This window comes from Balaenoptera musculus, chromosome 11 (assembly GCF_009873245.2).
Source record: "Balaenoptera musculus isolate JJ_BM4_2016_0621 chromosome 11, mBalMus1.pri.v3, whole genome shotgun sequence".
Classification (NCBI taxonomy): Eukaryota; Metazoa; Chordata; class Mammalia; order Artiodactyla; family Balaenopteridae; genus Balaenoptera; species Balaenoptera musculus.
The window spans coordinates 97,466,320-97,482,867 of NC_045795.1; the positions used below are offsets into that span (position 1 = coordinate 97,466,320).

The 16,548-nt window shown below is 48.4% G+C and overlaps 1 protein-coding gene across 2 annotated transcripts in view; it reads right to left on the reverse strand.

Annotated features, from left to right (window-relative positions):
• ATP2B2 (ATPase plasma membrane Ca2+ transporting 2) overlaps nucleotides 1-16,548 on the reverse strand; it is a 358,026-nt gene that overhangs the window by 184,179 nt on the left and 157,299 nt on the right. Inside the window, exon 1 of one of the 2 annotated variants that reach the window (XM_036869344.1) lies at nucleotides 12,018-12,114. The exons of the other annotated variant lie outside the window; for it this stretch is intronic. The gene's annotated coding sequence lies outside the window, so the exon portion shown is untranslated. Of the gene's footprint in view, nucleotides 1-12,017; nucleotides 12,115-16,548 lie in introns of those variants that run through there. 2 annotated transcript variants of the gene reach the window in all.

Sequence of the window (16,548 nt, forward strand, 5' to 3'; positions counted from 1 at the left end):
AGCTACCATTATCTCCACTTTCAGATGAGGAATTTGAGGCACAGAGAGGTTGACTTGTCCAAGGTCCTGTGGCTGCAGGAGGCAGGCCCAGGCCATCTGGCTGCAGAGTCTGCACTCCTGGCACCCTTAATTCCCCCCACCCTCTCTCAACCATCCATGCTTTCCATTCATTTCTTCCCCCCTTCATTTCTTCACTCATTCATCCATCCAACACTCAACTCAGACCCCGTGCTGGCCATGGGGACATGTACCAGGTGTATCGAGGCTGGCGGGGGGGTGGTTGGGAGTGGGAAGGCGACACCCTGCTCCCAGAACAGGAACTGCCCATGACCACTCCCTTTGGGGCCAAGGCCAGTGGGAGAACTGGTTTCCAACCGACAGCCCTGGAGAGCTCAGGGGGAAGCAGTAGAGGGAAGCCAGTGGCACCTGGCAGCTTCCTGTAGGGCGAGTCCTCAGCAAGGCACTCAGGATTCAGGGAGACCCTGGCAGCCCTGAACCCACGCCCCAAACCCCATCCTTTACAGCTGAGCACTGACCAGCCTTTCAGTCCTGGCTCTGCCACTGACCTACTGTGGCGCCCTGACGAGTGCCTTCCCCTTTGGGGGACTCAGTTTCCTCATCTGTAAAATAAGGGCATTAGACCACTGGAGGTCACAAACTGGCAGCTCAAAGGCCAGACCCTGCCCATGGATATATTTTGCTTAAATATCTGAAGAGTGCTCTTTTTTTTTTTTAATAGACTTTTTGTTTTAGAACAGTTTTAGATTTACAAAAAATTTACTAAGAATAGTACAGAGAGTTCCCACCTACCCCACATCCAGTTCCCTTTATTATTAACAGCTTACATTACTATGGTGCATTTTTCACAATTAATGAATCAATACTGATATGCTAATATTAACTAAAGTCCATACTTGATTCACATTTCTTTAGTTTTTACCTAAAGTCCTTTTTCTGTTCCAGGATCCCATCCAGGATACCAGATTATATTTAGTCATCATGCTTCCTTAGGTGCCTCTTGGCTGTGACAGTTTTGCAGAATTTTTAAAAAAATTAAATTTGTATGCCTCACAAGGAATGTTTGGGGTACTAGAAATATTCTATATGTACTTTGATCTGGGTGGTGTAAATATGTGTAAAAATCATCAGATGGTACATTTGAGATGAGTGCTCTTTACCTGCTTTAATGTATGTGTATCATGCCTCAACAAAAAAACAACTGAAATGACTCTCTCCAATTTGCCACAGTCCCCAGCACTTCCTATTATCCCACTCAGAATCCATCCTTTATTTCATCTGCTTGGCATCTGTAGTTACCACATGGTATATAAATAAGTCTCTTCTAGTTTACTCATCTGTAAAATGGGTATCATGATATTTTCTACCTGATTAGGCTATGGTCAAGATGAATTGAAATAACATATATAAAGTTCTTAGCACAGTGCCTGGTGCATAGTAAGTGTTCAATAAACGGGAATCATAATAATTGTCATTGCTCATGTAATATTTATATTATTAAAACAAGTATATAACTCTTCTTTCTCCTTAAAGCAAACTCCATCCTCTCTCTCCTCTCCCTCCTCAGCCTCCTCTTGTGTCTCCGTCCCTCCCTGCCAGGGAAGGCCCAAGCTCAGATGGCTAGAAGGTGGAGAGACAGAGGCAAGCCTTCAGAGGTGGCCCAGATCAGCTAAGGAACCAGGAGACCCCTGAGGGTGACCCCAGATCTGTCCCCAACATCCAAGGAAACCTTGGTGGAAGCTGAGGTCCCAATCCTTCCCTTCCTAAGGAGCCTCTTGGAAAACAAGGAGTTCTGCCCTCAAAAGCTGTATCCTGCCCCCCTCAGGGTTCTCCCTGGCCAAGGATCCCTGGGCACAGTGGGAAGCTGTGGGCTTTTGGAGGGGCACTGAGGAAATCATGGGGAGAAGATAGCCTCCCCCAGCTCTCTGCTGGCCCAGCATCTTGGGGGATGCCAGCTTCCCCTGTGTGGTGCCCCCAAATCTGTGCCCAGAAGCAACGAGGTCAGTAAAAGACAGGTCTCATACGCTTTAGGGTGACCTCTTGCAAGCGGAAACCAAGCTCTAGGCAGGATGTGCTGAGGGGCGGCGAAGACCAATGAGGTTCAATGAGATGGTGAGGGAAGCAGAAAGAACAGGGACTTGGGGTTAGGAGGTCGGGGCTGGACCCTGTCTTGCCCTCTGACTTGCTGTGTGACTGCTGGCAGGTCCCTTTCCCTCTCTGAGTCTCCCTTTGCTCAAAACATCAGCATCAACAACAGTGACAACAACAATAATAGTAACAATAGTGATGACGGTGGTGGTGATAGTGGATCCCGATTTAAGTATGAAGTACAGGATAAACCTTTTATGTGTGAGGCATGATTTCATCCTCGCAAGTATCCCATGAAGTAGATCCTATAATTATCTCCACTTCACATATGAAAAAATGGGGGTCAGAGGGTCAAGAACTTGTCAGAGGCTTCCAGCTGAAAAGTCTGCAGACACAGGGTTCAAACCCCGGTGTGTCTGATTTGAAGTCTGAGGCCATAACCTAGAGCAGCTCCTTTGCAGTTGCACCTGTGAAATAGGCAGATAGCCTAAGGAGTCTCTTAATTTTCCTTCCAGCGCTGATCAGGCACCCTCTGAAGGTGGGTCCCTCGTTCAGGGAGTAGCAGGGGGCAGTGGAGATGCTCAGAGCTACGGAGCTGCATCTGCCATCTTATTTGATCTTCGTAACAGCCTTAAGAAACAGGTCCCACTATCACCACTCCCATCTTGCAGGGTGGGAAACTGAGGCCCAGAGAGCAGAGGTAAATGTGCAAAGTCACACAGGGGTCTGGATTTGAACCCGGGCCATCTCACTCTCTCGCTCACGTTAGCAGCCCTGCGCAGGAAGGGTGCCCAGAGAGCTGAGTGAGGGCCAGAGACTGACCCCGTGGGGCTCCTCATCAACTTCCAAAGGGCATGCCTGCCCTCCAGCCTCCCTCCCGGCCCAGCACTCATAGGCTTGCTGTCTCTCCCCTTGCACTAACTTGCTTCCATCTCAGTGCCCCCCCTGCCCTGGAGTCCCAGGCCCCCGAGGGGCCCAGCCAGTCCAGGGCTGCAGGCTATGCCGGTGAACCACGCACCCATACCTGGGCTGGAGATGGTGGCGAATCCCCCGGTGTCCCCGCTGCATCCCAGGCCACGGACACAAACCCCCACTCTGACCTCTTGGCTTCAGCACCGACAGTGACCACGGAAGTCTGCAGCCTGTGGCTATACCCTGTGAGGTGGCCACGGTGCCTGGTCCAGCTGCCAGCAGGGCTGCCTCCCTCTCTGGTCTTGGGACCAGCGAAGGGGAGGCCAGGGTGGGGAGGGGCGGGGGAGCACGGCCGGCCTCCACAGCGCCTGTGCTCGGCAAAACAGTGCCACTGCCAAAAGCAGTGCGGGTGGTGGGCGCTTCTCTGTGGCCCTGGCTTCCTCCTGGGCTATCGTTCACTTGAGGCTTCTGATCCTATCAGCGGTGCCCTGGCTCCAATCCTGGTTACCTGGAAGTCCTTTTGTTCTGAGGACTCCCTGTACAAGTCACTGGTATAGAGTGGCCCTGGGAACATCAGGAAAGGGCAGCCGCCACATGTGCATCTGGCCAGACCCCAGCATAGAGGCTTCCAATGAAGCAGCCACGTGAGTGTGAGCACTGGGGAGAGGCCAGGCCAGGGGCAGTGGGGAGGGCCTGGACCAAACAGCCTGGATCTCGCCTCCTCCAGGAAGCCTCTCTAGACTAAAGGGAAAAAAGGTGACACAGTCCCCCACTCATCCTGTCTCGTGGCCCCATGACACTCCTTGCTTGTTCCCTTATAGCGTGCCCGATTCCCTTCTGTCCGCTGACAGAGAACAGGAAGAAAACATGCCTGTTTCCTGTCGAACGGAGAGACAGACTTTCTCCAGCATCTCTGGAGAAGGAGCCCTTCCACACGAGTGACTTCCCAGCTCCTATAATCTTCCCCTTTGCGTGCTGACGTTTGTTTTACTTTAAACATTTCAGGTGTAAGGAACTCGCCCTTGACTATGTTTTTCACTTTTACATGAATTGATATTTTGCTGATCACAACGGCTCCTATTTGACAAACAGTAGAACATCTATGTCGCAAACATATTATTTAGTCAACCTAGCGATTTCCTTTGCTTCTCAGCCTTTTGCTCTTTAAAAGGCAGTTTAAGTCACACAGGTACTAGACGAACACGTTCCTGTTGAACAAAGTTGGTTCACGGACCACAGTGCTGGCAGTTTGCCTGGGGTGGCTCCTGGGTGGTGATGTGTTTCCCTCTGCTGCCCCTTCCCTAAGTAGCCCCAGACTGCTGCATGTGTCTGGCCTGTGCATCTTATTTTCCTGACTGTTTTGTCTCTTGGCTTCAGCACTGCATGCTCTTCCAGCAGAAAAACTCCCTCCCCTGCCACCTCATAACTTGTACCCATGGCCTCCTTGCGCTTCCTCTCCTCAACAAGTGCTCAGCACCCACTGTGGGTCAGGGACTAGGGACTCAGGGGTAAGAAGACTTGGACTCTGCTCAAGGAGGGCGAGAGGATCATGAAGACTCTGACGTTGATCCATGCGCTCAGAGAGGTTAGTTAGGTCATTTCCTCTGGGTCACACAGCCAGGAGGGAAGAGGGCATGAAGGTCAGACCTATTTGAGTTAAGGTCCAAGCAAGCTCTTTCCACTGCCCCACTCCTTCTAGGGAGTTAGGATCTAGTGAGAGAGATGTAACTGAACAGCCAAGTAAAACACAATAGGATACATTCTACAACAGAGACATATCTGAAGAGCTGCAGGGACAGAGGGTGAGTGGTTAATTTTCATGGGGATGGAAGTTCTCTTGGGGATGATTTCAGGGGAGGTGAAACCCGAGCAGGGTCTTCAATTAAGCTAAAGAAATCAGATAACTCATGTGGTTAAAATTGTGTGTAAAGTCATAATGCCCTGAGTAAGGAGCACTGGGTTTATATATGCATAAAATGCCTGCGCACAAGGTGTGTGAACTGGGTGCCATCTCTGCTCTTGGTCACGCAACAGGTAGTGAGGTCCCTGTCCCTGGAGGTAACCAGCAAGAAATTAAAATGTTACCAGTCATTGGGTGGGGTTGTTGAGGAGTTCTTTGGTTCCTTCTAACAATAAGATGCTACAAGTTTTTACTGTTCTTCCCTAGTGAAGGGAAGGCAGGTCCCTTCTTAGTTCTCCCACTGACCCTGGGGAGGGGGCACCCTCGACCCCAGGCAGGCCAAGGCTGAGAGTGAGGCCTGAGGGAACTCAGGAATGCCTGGGACCCCAGTGGGCTTTGACCCCATTGGACTCTGACGCAGCAAATAGTTTTGAGCAATTACCTACCAGGCCCTTGCATATTGGTTACCTCAGTAGCCCCCATGCCAGCCCCTGAGGCAGGGGGTGCTGTGCCCAGTCTATAGACAGGCAAATTGAGGCACAGAGAGGAAAGGGCCCCACACTGAGTGACTGACACTGTCTGGTCTTTCCAAGCCTGAGCACAGGGCTTCTGCTACTGCAGCTGCCAGCACCCAGCAAAGACAGACCAAGTGAAAGGAAAGATCCGGAGGGCAGGACCCCTCCCAGGCCGGGCCCAGGGGATTCTGCTCTTGGCATCTGAGGTTGGGCATCTGGCCTGTCTACATGATGCCAGGGGCCCAGCAAAGGGGGGCAAAGACTGCCATGCAATCAGCTGGTGGGGTTGGGGGCGTGGGGGAGGGAGTAGGCTGGGGTGGGCACGTGGCCTACAGGAGCGCCTTTGGACCTCATGACAACACTGTGACCTGTTTCTAGATCAGCCAGCTAAGGCCCAGAGAGGGGAGGTCACTTGCTCAAGGTCACCTAGCAGGGCCAGGTGTGAACCCAACGTCCATGCTCTCTCTACCACGCCATGTGCCCACTCTACTTCCTACATACTTTCTTGTTTCATTCTCACCTTGGTGCAGTGCGGTGAGCAGAATTCCCCCAGAGACAGTGAAAAGGCACCAACAGTACCATCTCAAGGCTCAGGGTCAGACCTCACTCCACAACAAGAGTCGCAGGGAAAGGCTGACTTGAATGCGGCCCGTCCCTAGCCTTCCTGCCCACAAGCCCACCATGAATGCACTAGTGACTTCTGTTATGCATCTTCTTCTACTGCAGCTCCACTCTGAGAATAGAAATGTCCCTGGGACATTTACCTCCCTCCCCCAGAAGGGGTAAAACCTTCTGCCCCCTGGACTTCAATCTGGGTGAGCGGATCCCGTAATACATTCAGCTGCACAAGTACTTGTCGGGTGCCGAGCACAGCACATGGCATGTGCGAGGCACTGGGCGGTGTCCCCATGAAGATGTTTTGCCTCCAGCATGCCGGAGGTGGCCTGGGTACCTGGAGATGGGTAGGCCGCATCTGATTGGCATTCTCAGAGCCTCTGAGATGGGCAAGAAAAGAATGGGGTATGAGAATTCAGGGCACCTGGTGAGGCACAAACTCAGACCTCTGGATGGCTGCATGAGGTCAGAGTCTCCAGGAACCTCGCCACGGTCACCCTGAGCCACCAGGCCTGTGAGCAGTGGGGAGCAGTTGCCCCAGCTCACTCAGCGAGCTCCTGGCAGAGCAGGCCTATGGGCTGGGAGGTTTCCTCGGCCCGGCCAGACGCTGGACTCCCTGGAGGGCACCCCAAGAGCCACATGGAGCTCGCCAGAGCCCGTTCGGTCCAACAGCCTTGCTGGCAGGGGAGGAAACTGAAGCCCAGAGAGAGAAGAGGGAGCATGCCGACCGGGTGCCCAGCACTGCACGAGCCCTTTAAAGACGCCCCTCACTCGTGAGGTAGGAACCATCTCCACTTTGTACACGGGAAACTGAGACTGGAAAAGTGCAAGATTCACCTGGGATCACAGAGCTCAGACTGGCAGCGCTGGGACTCGACCCAGCGCCCAGGCCTGCTTGTGCCGAGTCCAGGGCACTCCTACCCGGTCACGGCGCCTTTGGAAACGGATTCCTGGCTCTCGGTTCAAGTGAAGTGGGCACCTCCAATATTCAAGGTGGGGGAGCTTATTTTAAGAATGGAGATCAGGCAAGAAGGTGGGGTCTACTACCGACCCCTCACTCTCCAGGGACCCGGGCTGGGGGTGCCATGGGGATGATGGGCTCGGGGTTCCTCTGCACTTCCTGTGTAGACAGAGGCCCAGGAGTGGGTCTCATCCCAGAATGACAGCTGAGTGACTGATTAGTTAGCTGACCACGGAAAGAGCAGGTGAGGGTTCTCTTGTGGTCCTGGGAGCGCTCATGTCCACCTGCAAGGAGACAAAGGCTTCCTTCCCGGGAAGGAAGCCTCTTCCCCTCACCTCTCGAAGATCACTGCTGGGAAGGACCCTGGTGGCCCCAGCACCCACCTGCCCAGCAACAGCCAGGTGCACTCCTATCTGTCCTGTGGCCTTCCCCTGAGACTGCATCAACAGCTGGGACCGTGGCTTCCCATGTTCCTAGAGTCCAGCTCACAGTCAGGGCTGACCAAGGGCTTGGGTTCAAACCCACTTGCTCTTCACATAAGATAATGGCTGAGAGAGCCAGACTGGGGTTTGTTAAGGCCAAGTGTTCATGAGGGATCTACTGGAAGCTAAGGAGCCAGTGATTTTGAGGACATTGTTCTTTTAGAAAATGATGTAAAATATTCTTTGAGTCTATTTCAGAAATGTCGTGAATGAACCTGGAGCCCATTCAGAATCAGCTTCAAACAATTAGGAGGGTGTTGTGTGTCCCCCAAAAGGGATGTTGAAGTCCTAACTCCCAGTACCTGTGAACATGACCTTATTTGGAAATAGGGTCTTTTCAGAGGTAAGCAAGTTAAGAGAGGGTTATTAGGGTGAACTCTGACCCTACAGGACTGGTGTCCTTATAAAGGGGAAATTTGGACACAGAGATAGACAAGCAGAGAGGGAAGATGATGTGAAGGTGGGGATGGGGTAATGCATCCACAAGCCAAGGATCACCAAGGATGATGAAACTTCCAACCACTAGAAGCTGCAGGGGAGGCCGGAAACAGAGTCTCCCTCACGGCCCTCAGAAGGAATCAACCCCGTGATGCCAGACTTCCAGTCTCCAGATCTGTGAGACACTAAATGTCTGCTGATTTAAGCCACCCAGCTTGTGGTGCTTCGTCACAACAGCCCCAGCAAACTAACACAGGTGGCAAAGTGTTCCCAGTGTTTGTACGGTTCAGAGAAACTGATATGGTTCCAGTGGGAAGGGGTCCGGCGTCCTCACACCTGAGGCAACCGTTCCCACTGGGGCCACCGGGGGCAGAGACCCACTGAGCAGCAGGTGACACACCATGCCCTGAGATGTCCCCTCCCACTTAACCTGTCCAACAGTCTCAAGAGGGAGGGCTTCTTACTCCCATCTGAAAGACATAAAACTGCAGTGGCAGAAATTTAAACGCCTTGCCAAGGATTGCACGGTCAGGACCTGAAACCGGCAGGAGAGCCGTGGAGCTTGGTCCTCTGCCGCGCCCACCTCCCAAGACAGAACCTGTTTTGAGGAGTTTCCGGGGTTTGGGGTGCGTTTCCCCAGCCTCTCTGCTCCATCCCCGGTATTGCAGACTCTTGGGCAGTCTGGCCAGGGCATGGGACCACGTTTTTCTCTGTTCTCTCATTGAGAGCAGGATGCAAGGAAAGGATGAGATATTTACGAATCCGCAAATACTTTAAAAGCCCTTATGTGTGCAAGTTTTCACCTTTCACACAGCACTTTTGCACGCATTGTTCCCCGGCCCCAGCGCTGCCCCTCAGATGGGAATTACCGTCCACCTCTGAAGGACGGCTGACTTACTTGTAAACTGGCCTTAGTTATGACGGCCTAATATGTTGCTCTGATGTGGAAACTCTGCCAATTGGATTTATTTATAGGGAAGGATGCCTGTAGTTTTTACTTAAAAGAGGTTCCACTGGGACTGCTTTGAGGGTTGTTCCTGAATAGACTTGGAGTAAACATTTCCCATGGACGTTCTCTGACTTGATGAACCCCTCTCGGTTCACTTCTCTCTGTGTGCTCCTGTTGGTAAAGAGAGTGGTGGGATTTCTCCATTCTGTTGTCAAGGACTTTCTCTGCTCAGGCTGCACTGGCTCACCTTGGCAGCTATAGGAGGGCCAGGCTCTGGGAGGCCCTCTACTTTGGCCACTGAGAAGCCAGCAGGCTCTGTGGGGGACAGTTCAGCACTTCGTGGTCTCCCACAGGCTCCCGGAGGGCCTGCCCCACCCGCAGGCCTGGCCCCAGACTTGGAAATGCAGATGGTGCCAAGTCAGATCGTAGGTGGTCCACTTCCCCCAACTTACACTGCATTTTGCTAAAAGCCTGGACTCTGGAGCCAGAACTCCCGGTTTCAAATCCTGGCTAGGGTAAGCTCCATGCTTCAGTTTCTCCTTCTGTAAAATGGGGATAATGGTCGTGCCTGCCTCATGGGCTGTTGTGAAGGCTAAACGATTAGTGTTTTTTTAAAGCGCTTAGAGTAGGGCCTGGCACATAGCCAGCGCCATAGTTAAGTGACTGCTCTCATTATTGCTATTGCTGTTATTGTTATCAGTTCATTCAGCCAGCATGGACTGAGGGCCATACGCGTGGAGTCAGATGGACGAGGTTCAAATCCCACCTTTGCTACTAACTCGCTGAGCAACCCTGGGCATTTCACTTCACCACTCTGTGCCTTGGTCCCCTCCCCCTTCTGTGAAATGGAGATAATGAATGTACATATATCACAGGCTGGTGATGAGGATGAGGGGCTCGGCCCAATGTCTGGCTCACAGCACGTAAGTGCTTAGTAAATCCTAGGTACTATTATTATCATCAGTATCAGAGTGACTGTGATTCCTGCCGGCTCAGGCCAGGCCCTCCACAGCTGCCCTGGGAGAAACTCTCGCCATCACCTTGGACGGATCCATTAGCATTTGGGGCCCGGCCAGCCCCTCCTGTGTCTTCCCTGGAGTCTCCCTGCCCACCCCCAGCACTCCAGCCCTAGAACCTCGACCCAGCCCTTCCCTGCATGCCTGCCACCCCCCAGTCCTCTCCCAGCTGCAGAGGGATGTTTTCCTAACATTCATCAGATTGCTAGAGCCCTCCAACAGTTTTGCTGCTGCACACGGACTGCAATTCCAACTCCTCACGGGGGCCCTCTCGGTCCGGCCCCAACAATCCTGGCAGAGGGGTATCCCTCTGCCTGCGTAGCCTACGTGGGGCCCTCACTCACCCCTCCCCAGCCCACTGCCTTCTTCGCTCTTCCTCAACCCCACCAGGGCCACTTGCTCCTTGCTCCCGTCCCCATCCGCCTGGAATGCTCTCCTCACCACCCTGACCTCTGCATGGCTGGCTTCTTCTCCCATCGGGACCTCTGGTCAGAGGTCCCCTCCACAGGGACTGCCCGCCATTCCCCACCCTGCAGCCCTGTTTTGTTTTCTTCACAGAGCTTACCGTGCCCGGAAGCCATCTTCTGTATTTATTTGGTCAACTGTATGAGGACCGGGTCTCATGTGTTTGATACTCGAAGGCACCCCCAAGGGTGAATCAGAGTGTAACAGAGACTGCACATAGAGGATGCTCAGTAAACACTCATAAACAGATAAACAGGTGGCCAAGCCCTGGCTCCAAGCATCCTTTAGGGAAGAGCTAATGCATCTTTGTTATTATATAATAAAAGAGGTGGAACCCCAATGGTGAAAATTCCACTACGTTTTTGCCAACCATAAGCCTGGGAAGCCTTTCAACCCATCTCGGGAGGAGGAGGGGGGTGTCACCTCTTTTTCCCGTAATGGCTCATAGATGGCTCTCCTCAACCTGCTTCCCCACCCACGCCTGTCAAAAGCTGCTGGGTTTAGACACCCGTGTTTCTGTTCCGAATTATCGATTGTTTAATATTCAAGAGATGGCATTAAATAAATATGTGCACAATTATGTAATGTGTTTAGAAACAATCTGGTTAGTCCCAAAGTGCTTGGGCAGGAAACAAAACTTCAGAGTGGTAAGAGATCTGGGTGATCTCTGAGGGCTGAGGAGAGAGGCATGCAGTCTGCTTCCTCCCCTATTTGGGTCTGCTTCCTCCCCTATTTGGGTCTGGAGTCACTCATCTTCCTTGATGCCGGCAGGGTAGGGTAATAGAAAGTGAGCTCAGAATCTCTGAGTTGCACCCTGGCTCTCCCAGCTCCTGGCTGAAAGTTACTTCTCTCTGGGTCTTAGTGTTCTCACCCGTGAAAGGGCTGACGACACCTTCTGGGAAGGTCAGATGAGATCCTGACTCTGAGCTCTAGCTCAGAGGCTGTTCTTTCGGAAGGTAAGTTGCTTCTGACGCTCAAAGATGAGCAGTGTGACCTCTGTTCCCTGACAGGGGTGGGTCTGGGGGAGCAGGCATGGACTTTGAGGTTCTTAGGTATGTAACACAGGGCGGATCGAGCAAGGCAATAACAGAGGCCCAAAGAAAGGGCTTTGGGAGAACAGAGGAAGATGTGGTTAATCCCAGCTAGGAGCCAGAGAAATCTCACAGAGCTGCCATATGGGCTGGCTCTGGAAGGCTAAGCGGCATTTTGTCCCCAGAGAGAGGGCTGCCCCATTTAAGTAACATGCACTAGGCAACTAGCATTTATTGAGCACCTATTATGTTCCAGCTACTCTTCTAAGCACTTTACATGGATTATCTTTGCTTGGCCTTGACGAGACGGAGATGCTGCTGCCGCCCCATTTTACTGACGAGGGACCTGAGACTCAGTTCACTGTGTGCAGTGATGCTGCCTTCCTTCTACGCTTCCTAGCCGTGCTCCCTATTCAAACGCAAAGACACGTGGGGGGATTTCCCCACACCTGCACAATGGTGCATAAATAATTCAAGTGTCCCCGCTAGAATGGCAGACGGAAGGCAGCTGCTGTCAAACACTGTTTTCCTGCTTATCAGACCCTCCATCAGCACCCCCTGCAAGGGTGCTCTCTTCCCAGATCTTCCCCATCTCCAGCTCCAGCAAAACCCCAGTCTCCAACTCACCCCTCCACGTCTTCTGGTTATATGAAAGGCGTCAGGGTTTGGAAAATAGGGCCCATGTCTTGCCGGCTCGGGGGACTGGGTGACGAAGTTCAGCTGTGGAAAAGGGGAGATGGCATTGGTTAGGGGTGGGTAACCCAACGGGGACTCAAGTCAGCAAGGAGGAGGAAGGGAACAGCGGTGTGGAGCGTCCCCTGTGTGCCAGCACTGGGCTAGTGCCAGGGTCAGGTGGGGTGGAGATGGAAGAGAAGCAGGGGAACCCCGCCCCTGCCTTCTCCATCAAGACCTGCCTGGGTGGGCTTCACCCCTCCCAGGCCTCGTCTCAGGGGAGCTAGTCTACTGCCAGCAGGGTGTCAAGGTGGGGTCTCCCTGTCCTCTGTCTGCTGTCTGGTGTGGCCTGCAAGGGCAGAGGGAGTGAGGCAGAGTGGTCATGGGCATGTGCTCTGCAGATACAGAGGCCCTGCCTGGGGCTCGTGGCTGGACCTTTCCAAGCCTCTGTTTACCCATCTGCAGGATAGGATAATAATACCTATTTTTACATGCACTTGTGTGTACATGCGTGTGTGTGTGTGCGGTTTTATCATGTGTGTGGTGTTATGTAGCCACAATCACAATCAAGATACAGAACTTTTTGTCACCATAAGCTTCCTTGGGCTGTCCCATTATAGTCACCACCTCCCACCACCGCGTCACCTGCATCCCTAACTCCTGGCTATCATGAATCTGTTCTCTAATAATGTTGTTTTTTTAATGATATCTATAAATGGAATCATGCTATGTGTGACTTTCTGGGACGGGCTTTTTTCACTCAGCACAATTCAGTGGAGATTCATCAGGTTGTTGTGTGTATAGACAGTTCAATCCTTTTTATGGGTGAGTACCACTCCATGATGTGGGTGGACCATAGGTAGCTTAATCATCTATTAAAGGACATCTGGGTTATCTCCAATTTTTGGCAATTATTAGTAAAGCTACTATAACTTCGTGTACAGGGTTTTTGTGTGAACATAAGTTTACATTTATTTGGGATAAATGCACAATAGGACAATTATTGGGTCACATGGTAGTTGTATATTTAGTTGTTTTTTTTTAAAGAAACTTCCAAATGGTTTTATAGTACCATTTTACATTCCTGCCTACAATGTATGAGTGAACCAGTTTTTCTGCATCCTCACCAGCATTTGGTGTTGTCATTTTTTTATTTTAGCTGTTCCGATAGGTGTGTAATTATATCTCACTGTGGTTTTAATTTGCCTATCTTTAATGACTAATGATGTTGAACATCTTTTCATGTGCTTATTTGCCATCTGTATATTCTCTTCATAGAAATGTCTCTTCATGATTTTTGTCCATTTTCTAATTAGATTGTTTGATTTCTTTTTATGGTTGAGTTTGGAGAGTTTTTTATACATATGAGATACCAGTACTTTGTCAGATTTTGTGGTTTGCAAATATTTTCTCCCAGTTTGTAGCTTGTCTTCATCTTTTTAACAGGGTTTTTTTGTTTGTTTGTTTTTGTGGATCATGAGCTTTTAACTTTGGTGAAGTCCAATTTATCATTTTTTTTCTTTTATGGACCATGCTTTGGTGTCAAGCTTAAGAACTCTTTGCCTAGCCCTAGATCCCAGAGATTTTCCTCTTACATTTTTCCCCTAAAAGTTTTATAGTTTTACATTTTATAGTTAAGACCATGATCCATTTTGAGTTAATTTTTGTATAAGGCGTAAGACTTAGATAGGTTTTTGTTTGTTTGTTTGTTTGTTTTTTGTTTATGGATATCTTATTGCTTCAGCACTATTTATTGAAAAGGTTATCATCTTTCCTCCACTGAACTGCTTTTGTACCTTGGTCAAAAGTCAGTTGGGCTTATTTGTGTGGGTCTACTTCTGGGTCCTTTATTCCATCCCATTCCTCTATGTGTCATCTCTCTGTTGATACCACAAAGTCTTGATTTCTATATAATAAATCTTAAAATCAGGTAGACTGACTCTTCTTACTTATTCTTTTTCAAGACCATTTCAGCTATTCTAGCTCCTTTGCTGTTCCATATAAATTTTAGAATAATCTTTTCTACATCTACAAAAATTTTGCTGGGATTTTGGTAGGAATTGCAGAGAACTGACATCTTTACTATGGTGAGTCTTCCAATCCATGAACATATATGTTGCTTCATTTATTTATTTTTTTATTTTTTCATCAGTTTTTTTTGTAGTTTTCAGCATACAAATCTCGTACATGTCCTGTTAAATTTACACCTAAGTATTTCATTTTTTGAGTGATTGTAAATGGCACTGCATTTTTAATTATTGTGCCCACATGTTCATTGCTAGTATACAGAAATACAATAGATTTTTGTATGTTTATCTTGTACCCTATGACTTTCCTGAAATCACTTATTAGTTCTAGGAGGTTTTTTTTTTCTTTAATAGATTCTTTTGGATTTTTCATGTAAACGATGAAGTTAGCTGCAAATACGGACAGTTTATTTCTTCCTTTCCAATCTGTACTCCTTTTCTTGTCTTGTTGCATTGGCTAGAACTTCCAGCACGATTTGAATATAAGTGGTGAGAGCTAACATCTTGCCTTATTCTCAATTTTAGGAGAAACCATTCAGTCTTTAACCATTAAGATAATATTACCTGTAATTTTTTGTAGATGTTCTTTATCAAGTTGAACGAATTCCCCTCTATTCCTATGTTTCTGAAGATTATACCATGAATGGTTGAATTTTATCAAATGCTTTTCCTGCATTGATGGATATATCATGTGATTTTTCTTTAGACCATTAACATGGTGAATTATACTAATTGATTTTTAAATGTTGAACCAAACTTGCATTCCTGGAATAAACCCTATTTGGTCATGATGCCTAACTGCTTTTATACATTGCTGAATTTTATTTGCTAATGTTTCATTAAAGATTTTCATATCTATATTGATGAGGGATGTCGGCCTGTAGTTTTTCTTTTTGGTACTGTCTTTGTCTGGTTTTGATATCAGGGTCATTCTAGCTTCATAAGATAAATTGGAAAATGTTCCTTCCTCTTCTGCTTACTGGAAAACATTGTGTAGAGTTGGTGTTAATTTTTTAAGCGTTTGGTAAAATTCTCCAGTGAAACTATCTGGTCTGGGGATTTCTTTTTAGAGTATTTAAAAATTAAAAATTAAAATTCCTCAATAATTATAGTGCTATTCAGATTATCTATTTCATATGGGTGAACTGTAGTAGTTTGCATTTTTTGAGGAACTGGTCCGTTTCATTTAGGTTGTCAAATTTATGTGCGTAGAGTTATTCATAGTATTCCCTTACCATCCAATTGTGTACTTGCAAGGTCTATAGTGATATCGCATTTCATTTCTAATTTTGGTAATTTCTCTCTTTCCTTCTCTTTCTTTCTCTCTCCCTGTTAGTCTTGCTAAAGTTTTGTCAATGTTGTTGATATTTTCAAAGACTCAGCTCTTTGTTTCACTGCTTCTTCTCTATTCATTTTCTTTCTTTTTTTTTTTTTAAAGATTTATTTATTGATTGATTGATTGATTGATTGATTGCTATGTTGGGTCTTCATTTCTGTGCGAGGGCTTTCTCCAATTGCGGCAAGCGGGGGCCACTCTTCATTGCGGTGTGTGGGCCTCTCACTATCGTGTCCTCTCTTGTTGCGGAGCACAGGCTCCAGACGTGCAGGCTCAGTAGTTGTGGCTCACGGGCCCAGTCGCTCCGCGGCATGTGGGATCCTCCCAGACCAGTGCTCGAACCCGTGTCCCCTGCATTAGCAGGCAGACTCTTAACCACTGCGCCACCAGGGAAGCCCTCTATTCATTTTCTGTTCCCAATTTTATTGACTTCTGCTCTTTATTATTTCCTTCCTCCTCCTTGATTTGGGTTTATTTGGCTCTTCCTTTTTTATTTTGTCAAGATGGAGCTTAGATGATTGATTTGAGGCTTTTCTCTTTGCTAATTATGCATTTAGTACTATAAATTTCTGTCTCAGCACTGCTTTAGGTATGTCACACACATTTTGATATGTTGTATTTTTATTTCAATTCAGTTCAATATATTTAAAATTTTTCATTCAGACTTTATCATTGACCCATGCATTATTTAGATGTGTATTATTTAGCTTCCAAGTGGCTGGAGATTTTTCTGTTATCTTTCTATTATTGATTTCTTATTCGATTTTACTGTAATTGGAGAACACATTCTCTTTGATTTAAATTCTAATTTTGCTGAAGTTTATTTTATGTCCCAGAATATGGTCTATCGTGGTGTATATTCTGTGGACACTTGAAAAGAATGTGTTCTATAAATGTTGATTTGATCCTGTTGGTTTACGATGTTGTTGAGTTCTTCTATATCCTTGCTCTCCTTGCTCTGATATTCTGTCTAATTGCTCTATCAATTATTGAGAGAGGGGTGTTGAAGTCTCCAACTATAATTGTGGTCAGTTCCATCACTGTTTGCTTCACATATTTTATAGCTCTGTTGTTTGGTGCATATACATTTAGGATTGCTATATCTTCTTGGTGGCTTGACTCT